General features: G+C 37.7%; 1 protein-coding gene across 2 annotated transcripts in view; it reads left to right on the plus strand.

Annotated features, from left to right (window-relative positions):
* Positions 1-18,213, plus strand: part of KHDRBS2 (KH RNA binding domain containing, signal transduction associated 2) — a 410,517-nt gene that overhangs the window by 385,126 nt on the left and 7,178 nt on the right. For both annotated transcript variants that reach the window (XM_067468040.1, XM_067468036.1), the window contains exon 13: positions 17,100-17,226. The gene's annotated coding sequence lies outside the window, so the exon portion shown is untranslated. The remainder of the gene's footprint in view (positions 1-17,099; positions 17,227-18,213) is intronic.

The following is an 18,213-nucleotide window of genomic DNA, read 5'->3' on the forward strand; positions in this document are numbered from 1 at the left end:
GGCACTGAAAAACAAGTTTTTTCCTGAAAACTACAGAGTCACTCTTCTCATGGTGAGAGTACCAGATCTAAGATTCAGATAGCATGAAGATCTGACAGCCTTTTACTGTTCGATGTATAAAATTCAACTTGGGTTTACAGAAATTTCTTCCACCAGTTTCAGTGTGTGCCAGATTTTTTTTTCTAGTCCCCCCCCCCACACACACACACACACCAATTTCTCATGTTCCTCCCTACCATCTATGGGATTCCAAGTGATTGTTTAGTCTTGATAGTATGTATTTGGATCCCTACATAATGAAAATACCTTGGCAGTAATTTAGAATACGCAACTGCTGGTAGTGAAAAGATTAAACTTTACACATTACACATGGGGACACTCTGAGCTTTAAATGTTTTTGTATATCATATCCTTAGTCCCACATGTGTACATACTCACAGAGTAAATGATGATCATCAGAGGTTTTTAAAAATGTGTGTTTTAGCTTGATGCAGTTGACAATAGGATTTCAGTTTACATCCAATGTTTGAAGATTTCAATTCATTAAGACAATTTGTGCCCAGAGAATGACATAGGCTGAGATGTTTTTAAAGCCTGGTTGGACCTCCAGATCAAGCATTTCTCAAGGAATTAAGGTAAAATTCATGGCACAGGTCAACATGGACACTGTTGGCTCATGATCTCAGTGTGCAGAGGTGGGCCTCACTTTATCCTTTGGTCTGGATTCTCTCTGATACTTGGATCACCACTCTGAATATCATGGGAATGTTATTTTTACCTGCCTCTGTCCCGTTTTTTCATGTTGCAGCAATAGCATAATCAGAAGAGTGCTCAAATGCCACAATCTGTTGTTTTGTCAAGGATACATTTCCTGGATTTTGCGAGATAAAGAGTGCATTCAGATAGAGAGCTCCTAATGTTCATAATTAAAAGGCACTGCACAGCTGGTCTACCTTTTTATTTCCCTAACTATTTTTGAGGAGAAAAAAAGGTGGAATGTAAAGGAGTGGGAGTGCAAGAAAGTGGAAATTGAAAATAGCAGAGTAAGGAACTTGATACTGAAAATGACATTGCTAGAAACTCCCATAAATGACTATGACTGAAGCTGGGTGATTACATAGTAAAAGCCTCATCCAGAAGGATCCTTGCTCCTTTTTCTAAAAAAATTATAGTCAAAATTATTCTACATCAGCACTAGTTTGTGGTCAACAGTTCGACACCATTTTAACTGCCTTGGTTCAGAGCTATGAATTCAAAGGTGTTGCATTTTGTTGAAGGACCTGCACTTTTGGTAGAGAAGGCTAAAAACCTTGTAAAACTACAGCTCTCATGATTTCACTGAATGGAGTCATGGTATTAAAGTAACTGTAGTAATCCCGGAACAACAGGGGGAATGCAAGGAGGAAAGAGAAACTAGTATTTTTAAAAAGTGGAATGACAGAAGTTCCCAACAAATCAAGACAACTGGGCAATATAGGAAGCCCTTCTTCTCTCATATATATTTACCTAAAGGTCTTAAGATCTTTAAAACCCTCACAGACCCCTCTCTAACTTTTTTTTTGTCGTGTCAGGAGCGACTTGAGAAACTGCAAGTCACTTCTGATGTGAGAGAATTGGCCATCTAATTTAACATCCTTGTGGGAGGCTTCTCTCATGTCCTCGCATGAGGAGCTGGAGCTGATAGAAAGAGCTCATCCGCGCTCTCCCCGGATTCGAAGTGCGACCTGTCAGTCTTCAATCCTGCCGGCACAAGGGTTTAACCCACTGTGCCACCGGGGGCTCCACCGCTCTCTAACTGCTTCCACCAAATCTGATTAGAAAGGTAAACATACATGTGTGCATCAACCAAAATAAATCTCTAAGCTATTGCTGATGGTCTAATGATAGGCTTCTGCCCACACAGACTCATTAAGCCTGCCCCCTTGTTATTAGAAACTCTGATTTCCAAATAAATGCATGGAAGATTTGAAGTGATGGAGAGAAATTAAGCATAGGTTCTGGAAACTCTGTTTTTGTTCACTGTTTGTATTACTATTGATTGTGTAGACAGACCTTCTTTAGGGTCATTTATTGGTCTTTCTAATAGCTTTACTTTATATCTTTTTCATTCCTTTGGTTTATATGGGAGGGCTTTCTTCCACACTGCAAAATACAGTCCAGGATGTTCTCATTCAAATGATGTGAGATGATGGAGCCGGTAACAGTTTAGCAGGTTTTGAATCATGAAAGAGGATATAATCAGTATACTGTAATGTATAGAAAAAAATGGAAACCTGTTTGGGAGGAATAACATTGAAGTGGGTGTTTTCTGCTATTTTTTACCCAATTTTCACCCACCCTGAAAGAGTTGGAGGAAAAATGTTCTGTGCAGAAACATACTGTTGTTTCAACAAATGCTGGCATACCATTTACAAGGTCATAATCTGGACTTATGGTCTCATTACTTTTTGGATTCAGTTTTATGGTCCTTAATGACTGAACATAACTTGATAAACCTACATTTTAAGCCAGACAGTACCCCAAATGAAGGTTTTCTGAAGTGCTGCAGTTTAGGATGCTGAGGAATAGCAACTACAGCATTCATGCTATCAGAGGATGCTGAGTGAGCAATTGAGACAAGAAGCTAAGCCTTACCATCCTTGTGGAAGGGCTTTCTCTCAGTCCCAACATTAGAAATTTAGTCTCAGGTGTGTCTCTGATAGTGGCAAACAAGATATCACATTTGGGAGGAAACCTCCATTTAAATAATGAGTAATTATTTCAAATTGGAAAGGGTTCAAATGAACATATGTGTATTAAACTGTAATCTATATATATAGATATAAATGCTCTGTGCATAATGAGTACCTTAAAAACAAAAGAACCAATGAACAAAATCACACCAAATTTAGCAACAAAATGTCTCACATCACAAGGAGTGACCATCACTCAAAACATTATGGTTTTGTTATTTGGGAGTTGCAGTTGCTGGGATTTATAGTTCACCTATAATCAAAGAGCATTCTGAACTCCACCAACGATGGAATTGAACCAAACTTGGCACACAAGACTCCCCTGACCAACAGAAAACACTAGAAGGGTTTGGTGGGTATTGACCTTGAGTTTTGGAGTTGTAGTTAACCTACATCTAGAGAACACTGTGGACTCAAACAATGATGGATCTGGACCAAACTTGGCACAAATACTCAATATGCCCAAATGTGAACACAGATGGAGTTTGGGGAAAATAGACCTTGACATTTGGTAGTTGCAGTTACTAGGATTTATAGTTCACCTACAATCAGGGAGCATTCTGAACCCCACCAACGACAGAATTGGCCAAACTTCCACACAGAACCCCCATGACCAACAGAAAATAATGTGTTTTCTGGTGGTCTTTGGTGACCCTTCTGACACCACCCTGGTTACCCCCCCCCCCCCGGGGGTCTTGACTTCCCAGGTTGAGAAATGCTGCCTTAAGGTCATCCAGTTCATCTCCCTTCACCAGGGCAAAAAAACATAATCAAAGCCCTCCTGACAAAGGGCCATCCAGCCATTCACACACACACACACATATGTATATGACAGATGCAGTATCGTAGATTTGAAAGGGACCCCTAAAGAAGGACAATGATATGTTGCATGTTCCAGAGTAGGCAAACCAGACAATCTCCACATCAACACTGGCAAAGAAACAGCAAGAAATACTGTTTACCCACAAGCATAAAAACATTACATATATTAGAAACCAACACTTTGTCATTACTTTATTTTTCAGATCACCAGACTGGGCCACAGCAACGCGTGGCAGGGGACCGCTAGGAGAATCTAAAAATGAAAAAAGTGAACTAATCAATGTTGGGGGGGGGGCTTAATTCTGCCTGCTTTTGCCAGTACTTAGTAGTGTGTATCAATCAGGACTAAGATATTTTCTGTCTTAACTCAGTTTCTGCTTTTGGAAACAAGGTCTGCCCTTTTTAGTTCTTGGCTGGATGACTACCAATGAATACCAGATGCAGTGGGGTGTATTGCTTAAGAAAACCGTATGAAATGATTGATATAAGTCAACAGACAATTTGAAGGCACATACAAGTATCAAATAGAAAGAAACATATCCATTGCCTTTACTCATATAGCATTTAAATAAAAATGGTGCTTGTTCTCAGCTCTGCTCCAGATCTTATCTAGTCAAGGACTCAATTATGAGCCTCCAAAGACAATGTCATGAGTCTTTATTATATGTGAGATCTGTCAAATAGACCTATTTCATACTTCTCCCTTTCACTCCACCCAAGCCAGACTCCACAACTCTCATTATGATGCTGAAAGAATATCTGCTTATTGAGGAATTATACATTCTCAATGGATAGTAATAACTCATGAATACAGGAGTCATGCAAATGCTTGCTCGATGAATCAGGGAGGTGTGAGGCAAGCCCATTTTTTAGCCTGAGCACTGACCAAAGTAGATCTATGTTGGCAGCTCCAAAAGGAGTTTCTTACTAGATGGCATTTCTGTTTCTAATGCAGACATAAGTATTGGTAAAACTACCTGTCAATAAAGCAAAACAATAATATTGTTTAAAAAGTTCTATTCAGATATTGCTGCTATTTTGACATTGTTGTCATTGAAATTGCTGTCTATTACTACCATTGAAATGTTATTGGAGTGGTTGACCTGCAGCATTAATCTATTGTATGGTGAGTCATCACTGATCAGTGTTCAGCCCATCACATAATAATTAATGTGTACCTCTAGCCTCTGTATACCACAGCCAGGAATTATGCTATCAATGAAAAACAGTAATGCATATACTATAAGTGCTTGGCAGTATTGGGCCTCATCACAAAGGCCAGGTGAAGTGTCCTGCTTCACCCGACATTGCTGTGAAAGGAGAGGGACAGCAGGGTGAAAGTTTCACCCTGCACATAGCTCCCTCTTGGTGATATTTTCCCTATCACATGGGGGAAGTGTCTCCCTCCTGAGAGGACCAGCTATGCTTTCACCCCGATTGGGGGTGGGGCCTCCACTGGAAATCACACAACATCCAGACAATGGGGTGAAAGTGTTCTAGGATGCTAAATTCTCTCTGTCTGATGAGGTTGATAGTCAGTCGTGAATAAAACTTAAATGGCTTCCTTCACATTTTACATCCATCCTTCTGAGCAATAGTATTTCAGTTTTACACATAATAATTATGTGGATCAAGTCAATTGTAGAACTTCATACTCAAACGCCTAATGTTAGTCCTCCTATGGACAGACAGCAAGGATCATCCATCCTTCCCAATACCTGCCGGCGAACTGAAGTGCTGCCGAGAGCTGCCACCAAAGGTATGATGAGATGGTTTGTCTCACTACAGTGCCCATGATTCCATAATATTGATCGAAGTTAGCTAAAGTCATGTCAAACTGCATTGATTCTAAAGTATAGATGGACCCTAGGATGCAAATCTGTAACTGCAACATGGGATGTAAATCAATTTCTTCTCAATAATATCATAATGGAGACTATTTTGGAAATCAGCTCAGATGTCTGTTGCCAGAAAACTTAATAATTGTGTTATCCCTTAAAGGGAAAGAAGTATCTATTACAGGGTGGAATTAGTCATTAAGAAAAAGAGACCAATCCCTAATAATATTCCCATCATAATTTCTAGAAAATAAACAAATATTGCAGTGTGATTGCTGTTGCCCTATAAATCTGGCTGCCTCCAGATTCTCTCTACATTATCAGTTGATTCTTTGGGAGCATGGAAAGCCCAGGGCACCACTCAAACATTTGTTATTACCAGACATTACCAGAGAAGATGGATGGAAGTTGTAAAGCCACTATTTTCAGTGCTCACCATCTCTCAAACCACATTACAACCCAAGAGGCAAAGCATTCTCAGGTATAAAACTGTTGAGATGCATTAAAAAAAAAAAGAATGCTGGAAGCACTTTTCCACGTACTTTTTACCCTCAATCCTTCATTAAAACAGAATAAGCTGAGAGGTAGTTCATGTGTTGTATTAATTTTGTGGTCTGTCAAATCATGAGTACCACTTGATTCAGACTCCAGTGCAATTAAACTAACATTATTCTAATTGAGGGGAATTTTGGTACATAAGGTATTTAATCTTCTGCATGGTTTTTGCAGGTAAATCATGACATGTGATAGCTCTCAGGAGGATGAATTTGAGATTTAGATTGAGCTTTTTAGCTGCATGGACTCTGGGCTTTTCACCACTTTTCTTACTAAGGATCTTGATTCCAGAAAAACATTGTGCCTTCAACCCCATCAGCCCTTGCTGCCACACCATTCATTTTCTTAGCATGCAACATTTATATATTTTTTATAACGTTAAGCTCCCAAAGGTATCTACATGCAAGGAGATCATCTCCCATGAGAAAATCTTTCTCACTGCACAATTATTGCATTTTGATATCATTTTTACTGCCATGGCTACATCCTAAGAAATCTTGGGACTTGTAGTTTGCTGAGGGACTTAAGGAATTCTCTGGCAGACAATTCTAGATATTGCTCCCAAAACTACACATCCCAGGATCCCATGAGATGCAAACATATATGACTACATCTGTGAAGCATGGTGTTTTTTTTTAAGGGCTCTTTGGACTGTGGAATTTTCCCCTCTTGATTGACATAGCTAGCCCTACTGTTAATAGAAACGCTTAGATCCAAGTTAATGGCAATGTGCATTATCTTATTGAAAGTAGTTTCTTTGGAATGAACGTGTAAATGGCTAGATCTATTTTTCTCAATCTTCTTCTCCCAATGCAACACTATTTGGGGCCAAATCTTATTTTTTTACTTGATTAAAATCACTTTTTTTAAAAAAAGATAGCATCTGAAATAATCAATATTGTACACAAAAACTAAGTTTCTAAAATCTGATCTCTCAGCAATGTTGCTTCCCAATTAAAGTATAAATTTGCTTCCCACTGAGCTCAGGGACAATTCAATAAGTGACTCATGCTCAGATATGTCCAGCTCTATCAAGTGCTGACTATATTAGCAGTTTTTGCAAAAAGCATTGAAAGCTTCACTTATTCTCATGGATTGTCATTTTACTTTAATGGGATAAAGTGAGCACTTAGTCACAGCTCCAAGTGAGCACTAAAGTTCTTGTCCTCTTCAAGAACTATCATGCCCCAGAAGTAAGAGATCCCACATTATAGAAACAGTACTTGGGACTTTCATATATTTTTGCATGAATTTGTGTTTTATGGCATAACTCATTAGCTTTTAAAAGACTTCTTAAAAGTAAGTGTAAAATTAAATTCAAGAATATAACACATGAGAATACAAAAATGTTTTGGTTCTCCATTTCTGGTTTGATAACACAGACATCAAAACTAACAGAAAATGCAAGCAACTTGAAATTTAAGCCAATGTTATCTTCTCATTAAGAGTCTCCATTAGGCATATGCAAAAAAAAAATGTAAGGAGGGTCACAAGTGTTTTGTTTAATTCATACTTACAACCCACGTTATGAAGACAACTCAGCGCATACGCCCCACATACAAACAAATGAAAACATCCAGTTACACAGTTTTGTAAAAAATGCATAATTCTCATAAGTCCCACTGCAAGCAAACTCTACTGGGCAGCAAAGAAAAACACGTTAGGTTACATGTTGTCTTCAGCCTATCAGGAGGAAAAATGCTCCTGGTATTTCCAATAAATACAGCAGCCCCAAGGGCTTGGTTGCCATTGTGAACGTGGTGGGAGAGAGGAGGGTAGAAGACAGGCAGCAGCAAACAGGCAGCATAGGACTCAACTAGCTGAAGTTGGCCATTCAGAAAGATGTTTGTTGCAAGGGAAGGGATTTCTTTTAGGATTGACACCCCCAGGCATAGAAATCTTTTTGGTTCATTTGTTTTGCATGTGCAAGGGGGGGGGGGGTCATCTAGGATTCATTTGAGTTTTCCCCCCTTTTTATTGTTTTATTATTATTATTATTATTATTATTATTATTATTATTAATTGTTTTTATTTGTAAAACATTTCCTAAAAATCAGTGGATGAATGGATCTCCTCTTCTCTAGCTGAGGAGAAATTCCAGGTAGTGCCTCTTATAGTTTTGGACAAAACTTTAAAACTTTCCCTAAATATCAGAGTCTTTCTGAAACTTTGGGGGGGGGGGGAGGATCACCTTGTTATGTTGTGTCATTGTAGAGAAATCTGAGGGGATAGGTCATGTAAGTTTTTTTAAAAGTGATGCATATCACAAGGAACCCTCTGCCCCATTATGATCATTTGAGTAAGACTATGGATTGTCAACATGATTTGAATATTCACCTCACTTATAAATGAAAGTTATAATTGGAAGCTATAAATCTTGTATTAGAGACATGGGTATCGTTTAGTGGGCAAAATGAGACTGTTGTCCCTTTCCATTGAAATTTTCCTTCAGTATTCAAATTTCTAGGATTCCAATAATGTAAAACTGTAGACATCCCAGAAAAGGGAAGGCAAAGCAACTTAGGAATGTGAACACAGAAAATACAACTTCTGAATAGAGACAATTTTCAATGCCACACGCACACATTACAAATTTAGGGAGGAGGGAAAATAGAGAGGGGAATAATTCTTCTTGAAGGGGTAATACCAGCATCCCCCACTTCATGCCTCCTAGCACCACATACAAAGAAGAATCTGTGGTCAGTGGTCACTGTAATTTCCAAGAATATTTTACAACTTAATTAGGATGAATGCACATATTCAAATTTCTTTATGAATTCCTAAACCCAGAGGAGTCACCACAGATTGTAGCATATTATAACTACTTTCAAACTTGCTGTTTTTTGGAAGAATTTAAGGTGAAGCAAAATGTGTCAGTCAACCTTCTGTTAGACAGAGTGGGGTGATGAGTGCCATATTGCAGTCCTGGGATGGCCAAACGCTACAAAGGGCTGCTCTTGGGTAACACGGAGCAAGGGCACCTCAATGCAGCCTTTTCTGGCATCAGCCAAAGTTGGGGGAAAGGCCAAATTCTGCCACAGAATTCAGACTTTTAGTTATACCTCCCAATGTAGACATCTTTCAACACTGGTGTATTTATTAATTTCCCTACAATACTTGCTACACTAGACACACATATTTCTGTGTAGTTTGCATGAAATGTTACACTATGAAGCCTAATGTGGCTAGACCAAATATATGTGGACACTCCATCTTAGTATGAAACTGGCATTTTTGTAGGTAGACTTTTTGAAATGTTAAAGTACTTAACTGTCATATCACTGCAGTTTTTAAAAGTAACATTTTACTTCTCTATTTCTCAAAAATAACCATACTAATTCCTTTTTAATTACTTTTGAAAAATGTAAATATTACAAATCATTAATTTGCAAAATGCACAAAAAGAGTGGATGGTTCTTGTCTACCTTATTAGTACCTTCAATCCCCTTTATAGATCACACGGAGGCAGCATGGACCATAGCATCAAGCCAGCAGCAATTCATGTAATGTCACAAAAAGCCATGGATCCAGGGATGGAAAGAGATGCTTGTGGTATTTTCATTCCATTTACACAGCGAGAGAACATACACAGAATTCCACTACAATCCCTTACACATCCAAACCCCTTCTCTACACAAACCTACTTATCATTTTGCAAACTAATCTTAAGCACAAGTCTTCTGTTGTACTTGTGGTGTATACAAAAATTCCTTTGCTTCATAAGCTAATTGTGAAGACAATTCTGCATCTTGTGAGAACCTTGGTGACTGGCACGGGGTGCTACTTTACAAAAGGGGGGCTGGGAACCCGTGTGAGGCAACTGTCTGCATAGTTGCAACATAATATAGATAATACACGCAGTAAAGGTAGAAGACAGTAGGAAAAGAGGAAGACTACACTGCAGGTAGAGAGATTCAGTTCAGGTAGCAAAAGCCCTGCGTTTACAAGAGCTGTTGATAACAAAGTTTTTTATTCCATTTTAATCTACAAATCGTATATGTTCTTGACATTCCAATCTTCACAAAACTGTCTCGTCATTATAATAGGGCTTGTGAACTTTCATGCTAAATGTAATACACCATGTATACAAGTCCATTCCATTGGAATGGGGCTCTATAAACCATGTTTCAATTATCTGTCTATGATTTAAAAGAACAGGGGGATAGAGGCTTCCCAGCACCCACCAATCGGGCCAAAGTATATGGCAAGTCCTCTGTGTTTTATTTTGTGAGCTACAAAATCATGAAAGCTATGTTTTAGGATGTATGCAACCGTATGGTTTCAATAGGTTGATAGATATAAAGAAATGAGGACACCAGGTATTATTGCTTAAGTTTGGTTTGCCTATCGGGCGGATTTTAAAAAAAATGTCAGGGAACACAGGGAATAAAAATACGTTTTGTACCTTCCTCAATGGTTCTTTTTAATGTGCATCAATGCCATAAATATCTGACTTTATTTATTACACATAATAAAACTGTGGTGTTAAACTAATCAAATACAGATCAGTCAAACTGCATAATTTTTGATGAAGAGGTGCTTAGGAGCAGCAAAATGAACTCGAAAATGGCTCATTGACTCTTAATCAAAGGCAGTCAGCATCAAGCATCAACCAGTCAGGTGACAACTTTGTCACTGCTCTGCCACTGTTTTGGGGAGGAAATCAGCAAGAGGGAGAGAAAAGAGGAGGAGGGGGAGGAGACCTGACAACCTTTAAAATATTCCAAGTTGAGGGACAGATTCAATTATCTATTGGTGCCTATGGAAGATTTGGAAGAAAAAGGACTAAGCAATTATTGTAGTTCCATTAAAATAGAATTGCAGTGGGCCCATAAAGGAACATTAAAGATATAAAAATACATGTAATTTCTGTTAAGGTTTTTTCTTCTCTCATCTTTCACAGCTGGTTCTTCTCTTGTCAAAATTTGTCCAGTTACTTTGGGGGACAGAGAAATATTAATGATTGATTGCCTTGAAGCTGGAGAAGCACAGACTTGTAATATATCATTAGAAGCCAATGATCAGAGCGACCAAATGAAACTATTCGGGATGAATATATTACTGCTGCATGCTGTTAACAACAGCAGTTAGGAATCATTTGCGTCCAGGATCTGCTGTGACACTCTTCATGGAAAACATATTATTTATGGTAATTTTAAACAGCATACTAAGGCTTCATAAAGAAAGGACGGTGCTTAGTTAATAGGTGTTAAAGCTAAAACTCTCAATTTTAATCAGCTTAACCACTTCTGCAAAGAAGACAGAATTATGAAGAGGTATAGAACATACATGTTAGAAGTGCAACTTGTTGTCACAAGATGAATCCTCAGCCCTCGTGAATGTAGCAACCCCTTTATGTGACTTGGGATGCACAAGTCATTTCTATTTTACTTCATGGAAGACAGACAGTCGCTATTTGTGTCTCTCACTTTCATTAACTTTTCACTTTGGCAGGTAGTAAAATGATGTAGGGAGATGGACAAACTAATCACATATAGGGTTTTTTGCAAATAAGAGATTTTAGTTTTAATATCAGTTGGGTTGTCATCAAGCTTCAGAGATTCTTAAATTGCTTCTTGGAGTTTATTTGTCAAATAACTCAGGGTATAAAAGTAGCACCATAAACATTAATTGAGCAGCCATTAAGCAGGATGGCTGTTTGTTTTTGCTTGATAGAGAACATAAAGCTTCATACCCTGTGGTGGAAAACAATTAGATGAGATGATGAACGTGCTATTAAGTACCCTTCTTACCACCCTTCCGATATCAGTTTAGGGCTGTAAAATAGCAACCAGCTGTAGTCAAAAAGCATACACAAGTGATGGGGAGTCATATTTTCACTGGCAAGTCACAGTCTGTTATGAATGGCATAGAGTTTCTCATGCCTTATGCTAATGTCAGTGACTAATGATAGTCATTATCTCCACTTATACTCAGAACAATCTTTCTCTGGGGAGACTCATCATAACTAGAACACTTTGTAAAATGAAAGCATCTCCCCCACCCAAAATAATGAGACAGTAAAATACAAGAGGTTGGTGACCCAATTTATTTGGTTTAGTATACATTTTTAACAAGTTGGCTGTTAAGTTTGTCATGTTCTGCCTCTGCTTTCAGAGGTACATTGGGTACATTCATATGTATTCATGGACATCCTGTACTAGAAAACTCTGTCCAGAGGCCAATATAAGTGAAATGCTACACAGAGAGCCAACACAAATTATAAATTTGACATTGCCGTGTCTGAAGTTTCAATTTTTTTAACAAGGACAATGAATTTTCTCATCCATTTCTGATTTCAGTTATGAATTCTGCTTACTTGACAGGTACAGAGCCCTTCATTATATGCACACTCAGAAACCCTTAAATGGATGAGGCAGCTATTTGCATCTGATAGGAGCTAAGTGGGACATTAAATTAATGCCAAACATGTGAGTGCTCATTTTGGTTTCATTATAAATGGCTGCAGTTCAGCAGTAATGTGTTGACTCTTATGTGCTGACAACTTCTATATTTCTTCGAAACTTCCTTGAGGACTAGACATGGAGGAATAAATTGCCACTCTAAGATGATAAAATTAGCAGAAGATATATTCATAATAATTTCTCATAGGTCTCCAAAATATATTAGGGTGTTCAGTGAAATGCTGGTTTCATGGAGGTTAACTGTCATGGATGTGTATTTTCATTGATTTAGCTTGGAGGAAAGATCCCTATTTGTGCCAGGAGCCATTCTGGTTTTAAGGAAAAGTCTGGGCAGAGGGCACCAATAGATATTATAGTCCACATTCAACTCTTGAACCTATAGAGTATAATTAATTTTGACTTGGGACAATGTCAAATCATCCATGAGAATTTACCTATGACTAAATCTTGAAAAAGATAGAACTCTTAATAATTTGATAAAATAATTGAATACACAGCTACTTTTTAAAAGAGAGTAACTTGAAATATGTTCCATTTTTGCAAGAGAACCAATTTTCAAAGCAACGTAATACCAGCAGGCACTGTACAATAGTACAATTTATTACTGTCAGTGATAATAAGTTACTGCTGTACTCTTCTCATGAATTAGTTGGGGAAAGGGGTGACACAGAATCTTATCTATTGGATAAATCTATTAACTTTACTATATTTTCAAATGAATTAATTGTGTGGTTTTTAATTGAATTTTTGAGAAATCCATTTAATGTCACGGTCTTAATGAAGGAAATATTTTTGAGAAATTCCTAGATAAAATCCTAAATAAATTATAAAATTTCTAGATAAATTCCCAAAACCTCATTTTTACTAGTATGCTTTAACTGGGAAAAAGTTAATTTCTAACTGCATTAAATAGCCAGTTTAGATGGGGTATCAGTCTCCGCTAACTCTTTCCAACCTACAAAATGGGGGACGCCTGGCTTGAGAGCAGTACGTGTGAAAAAGATCTTGGAGTCCTCGTGGACAACAAGTTAAACGTGAGCCAACAATGTGATGTGGCGGCAAAAAAAGCCAATGGGATTTTGGCCTGCATCAATAGGAGCATAGTGTCTAGATCTAGGGAAGTAATGCTACCCCTCTATTCCTCTTTGGTTAGACCACACCTGGAATATTGTGTCCAGTTCTGGGCATCACAATTCAAGAGAGATATTGACAAGCTGGAATGTGTCCAGAGGAGGGTGACTAAAAGGGTCTGGAGAACAAGCCCTATGAGGAGTGGCTTAAGGAGCTGGGCATGTTTAGCCTGAAGAAGAAAAGGCTGAGAGGAGATATGATAGCCATGTATAAATATGTGAGAAGAAGCCACAGGGAGGAGGGAGCAAGCTTGTTTTCTGCTTCCTTGGAGACTAGGACGCGGAACAATGGCTTCAAACTACAAGAGAGGAGATTCCATCTGAACACGGCTCTCACATCTGACTGTGAGAGCCGTTCAGCAGTGGAACTCTCTGCCCCGGAGTGTGGTGGAGGCTCCTTCTTTGGAAGCTTTTAAACAGAGGCTGGATAGCCATCTGTGAGGGGTGATTTGAATGCAACATTCCTGCTTCTTGGCAGGGGTTGGACTGGATGGCCCATGAGGTCTCTTCCAACTCTTTGATTCTATGATTCTATGATTCTATGATTCTATGATTCTATGATTCTATGATTCTATGAACAGGCCAAAAATTAAACAGTTGGGAACAGAAGCTCAAAATAATTAAGGTAATTGGAACTGTTCATCCATCCCATAGGATAGACTTTAACCTGGATAAGGCCTTCTGTATCCTCAAATAGATACAGGGCTTGTTGCTTACAATCAAGCAGGCTAAATTATGTTGGGAATTCAAGGTACCTTTGCTGTTGTTGCCTTCTCATCTTGCATTCTTGCACTTCCTCCACTCAAAACATTGAAACAATTTCTTATAATGCAATATTGAGTGTGACACTTTTTTCAGTATCAGAAATCCTTGAACAGGTTGTGTTAGATTACACACACACACCTCATTCACAAACAAGGAAAGCAGATTCATGTCATCATGTAATCTTAGAGCTCTTTCCTTTTGTCAGAAATCCTCGAAATACCCTGTATGTGAGTGACTCAGCTCAGGAAATTACAGTGATTCTTCATTTTGTCATGTCATGTTTTGACAAACATTCAGAATCCCTGAGCTGGATCCAGGATTAGTTATACTGAGAGCAGATTAGTTAGGTCAGTTAGTCATGACTAATGGCAGGGCTTTGATGTTTGCTTAAATAAGTGTCATGATATATTACTGGATTATTTTACTACTATCTATTGAAGATTTTGTAAAAAATATTTTTGATTATGGTTGTATGAATGGAGGAGTTGATTTTCAATACCCATACTACTTAGCAGTGCATCTTTGTATGAAAGAGTTCATTACGGATAGAACAGAAATAACATATCCATTTCCCTTAAATGTTCCTCAGTTTTGTAGACATTGATTCCCATACAGCATGATAAAGTTGGTTTACAAATACAATTCAGTCAGGATATGTATTGCATAAGTAGTTTTCTACATTAAAATACTTAAAATATGATTGGGTAAAATACAGAGACTTCAGAGTAGTGAAGAAAAAGAGACTGTGGCAGGTGTCAAGCTGCTATCTGTTCAGATAAAAGTGTATTTTCTCCAGGACAATTGAATTGAATTTTTGCTATTCAAGTATATATCTTTATAGTTGAGGGTTTTGTTTAGTTCCTCCGTATCTGCCCTTCCAAGTCCTTGTCTTATTTTAATTTCTTGATTGCAGTCCACATTTGAGCCAAGACAGAATATTTTTCACTATCTCAGTGTCTCTATTATCTACAGACATTTATATAATCATTGGGGTGCTTCTGGAATGTGACTGGCAAACCAGGCAGACATATTGGTACATTTTAATATTCAGAATTATCTATTCAAATTGTCATCTACAAGACATTAATTAGATAAGACATCTCAGTAGGGTGGATTTACGCCTTTTGTCCATTTTGCTTCCTACCTTCCAGAGATTATGACCCTTTGTAGATGATCTCTAAGACAAGAAAAGTCTCACTTTGATTGGGTGGATTTTAACAAATGTTGATGATTTGAAGAGCAACCTGGCATCTTTCTATCTATGAAAGATTCCATGATGAACTCAGCATTATATTATATATAAGCTTGAATCTAGGTTATGGAATAAAGCTAATACAGTTATATACACAGAAAATACGTAATTTATGTTTTCTTGAAAAAGATCAGAGTTTTGTCTGGTCAGTATTTTTTCCCCATCAATATGTACAGATATGCTATCAAAAATTATCTCTATTAGGTCAGACTGAAGGTCCAGAGAGAAGTCCTGATGGTGGAGTTGTTCTTAGCAAGTGCAAGAATATTTGCTACAAATGGAAGGGAGGGATTTTTCAAACCAGAAACTTTTGATTCCATGAGCATTGCAAAAAAAAAAAAATGATGGATTGTGTGTGTGTGTGTGTTGGAGTCAACATTCATTACATAAATATTAATTTTTCATTGCCCAAGTTTCATTGAGAAAAATGCAGAATTGTTCAGGAGAAGGGCTCTGTCTTTTGTATTGCAAGAAAGAAAGTGCAAAGCCGCATGTATGAATGATCCTCTAAAGCACAAAAAAAGTTTCTCCAGTGGAGAAAATGTATATAAACATGTTTAAAATAGGGGAAAAAATGCATACAAAATTTGATGTGGAAAGTAAAATAAACATCTTGTACTGAGTGAAAACAAAGGATGAGATAAGAATATCCATGGCAACTGATGGAAAAGACTGAAATTGAACTGGAGAGATGTTTACATTCCTACAAGTATGTTTCATCCACTTGGTTTTGAGTGAACCCCTCTTTTTATGATCCCCCAATTCCCTGAAGAGCTCTTCTCTGGAGCACAAAAGAATGCTAAAGTGAACATGAGGTCGTGGTTTTAATGTCAGACTAGGATTATGAAAAACCAGGGTTCAAGTCCGCTGTCAGCCATGAAACTTGGGCAAGTTCCACTCATTCAGCTTCAGAGGAAGACAATAGCAAACTTCCTTTGAACAAATCCTGCTAAGAAAACCCTGTGATAGCTCCCCTTAGGATGGCCATCAGTCAGAAATTACTTGAAGGCACAACAATAACAACTTGAGAACACAAGAACAATAAACAAGAGAATGCAGAGAGGGTAGAGGGGAAAGGAAAAAATAATTTCTGCTCATGCAACACTGGATAGCACAAGTCAGATTTACAGATACTTAACCATTCCAGTGAATCCATTTGCTGATCAGCAGCAGGAGGCTGTTTGAGTGCCGTCCTTTAATTTAAATATTGTAATTGAGTTGAGTCTTCAAATGAAAGTTTAAAACTTGATGATTCCACTCAACTACCATCTCTGAAAACTGGCAGGTTGGCTGACAGACTAACACATACACACTCTCCTGCCAAATGTTTATTTACTGCATTTTCACCCAGAAAGGGTGGCTCACAAAAATGTTCCTTGCAGATTGATGCCAGATATCTTCCCAGTGCTTAAAAATTAACACAATGTACATTTTTAGTCACAGCATGGGCCATTCACAGTGCTCTCTCATGTAGGCACATAGCATTATGATTATTTATGTGTTTGTTTCCTGCGTCCTCCTGATTCCTGTGCTCCTGTTCAGAGAGTCCATCAGCTAAAATATCTGTTCTTTCCTCCCAGGTGTAGAGCTACAATCAAATGCTTTCAAGCTATCTTCACTCTTCTTGAGCCACCAAATTACTAAAGTGGGATGCGCCAATGCTGAAAAAGTCTTATGCACCACAGAAAAGGATTGCTGTGCAAGGAGGTACTTAATATCTCTTGCGCAATAGGCAAAAAGCATAATTCCAGTATAAATGGGAGGTTATGACACTACATGTTACCAACAGGATTAAAGCATTAAATACTGATGCTCTTGAATATTCAATGTACAAACATTTTTGATGCTGATGACAAACATTATGAGACATTCAATGATGATGATAATTTAACAGGCCTTTTCATTCTTCTGCATTGTGTTCTTAGAACAGAGTGCATACAAAGAGAGATCTTGAAATCTTTAATCATTTGCTTTGAAGAGTCTCCATCTCTAGTGAATTTCCTGAACAAGGTCCACTTCTTCCAAAAACTTGTAATATGCAAAGTAAAATAATTTCTGAATTACCTCTTTTGTATGTTCCAGTCATGAATTTTTTTTTGAGCTATTGCCTCCAGCAGAGCCGTAATCCCTCTATTTAGCATCAAAGAAATGAGAAACAAAAGATTTTGGATTAATAAATAAAATAGAAGAAAATCAGAAAAGCTAGTCATTTGTAGTTGACCTTTAGAACTCAATTCTGTAAGTGATATATTACTTTTTCTAGATTAGATTTCCAGCAAGAATGCTGAAAGTATTAAGCACCATGCAGGCCTCTAGTATTAGATTCTAGCCAGCCTCTACAATTTGAAGTACTATATGACTATCAATTTGAAATTGAGATGCAGATGATAAATGATCACATCATAAACCAACAGAAAATGTTATCTCTTTTATTACATTTTCTTCTCATTTTAAAAGGAGTCTATTCTTTTTGCTTCCAAAGTAACTTTAGCTGTGGCACTTGAATTAGAGGTCACATCATACATCAGACATCTCTGCATAATTGCTATCTATTAGGGCTTCCCTGTTATTTGTAATCATTTCCCAAAAGTGGTTTTGAAAGATATTATGTTTATTTTTGTTTGTAAAGAAGAACAATCATCTTGTAGAAGTTAGTTTTGTACAGATGAGCTCTCTTACACAAAAGTCTGTATT

The sequence above is a fragment of the Anolis sagrei genome, chromosome 1 (assembly GCF_037176765.1).
Source record: "Anolis sagrei isolate rAnoSag1 chromosome 1, rAnoSag1.mat, whole genome shotgun sequence".
NCBI classification, from domain to species: domain Eukaryota; kingdom Metazoa; phylum Chordata; class Lepidosauria; order Squamata; family Dactyloidae; genus Anolis; species Anolis sagrei.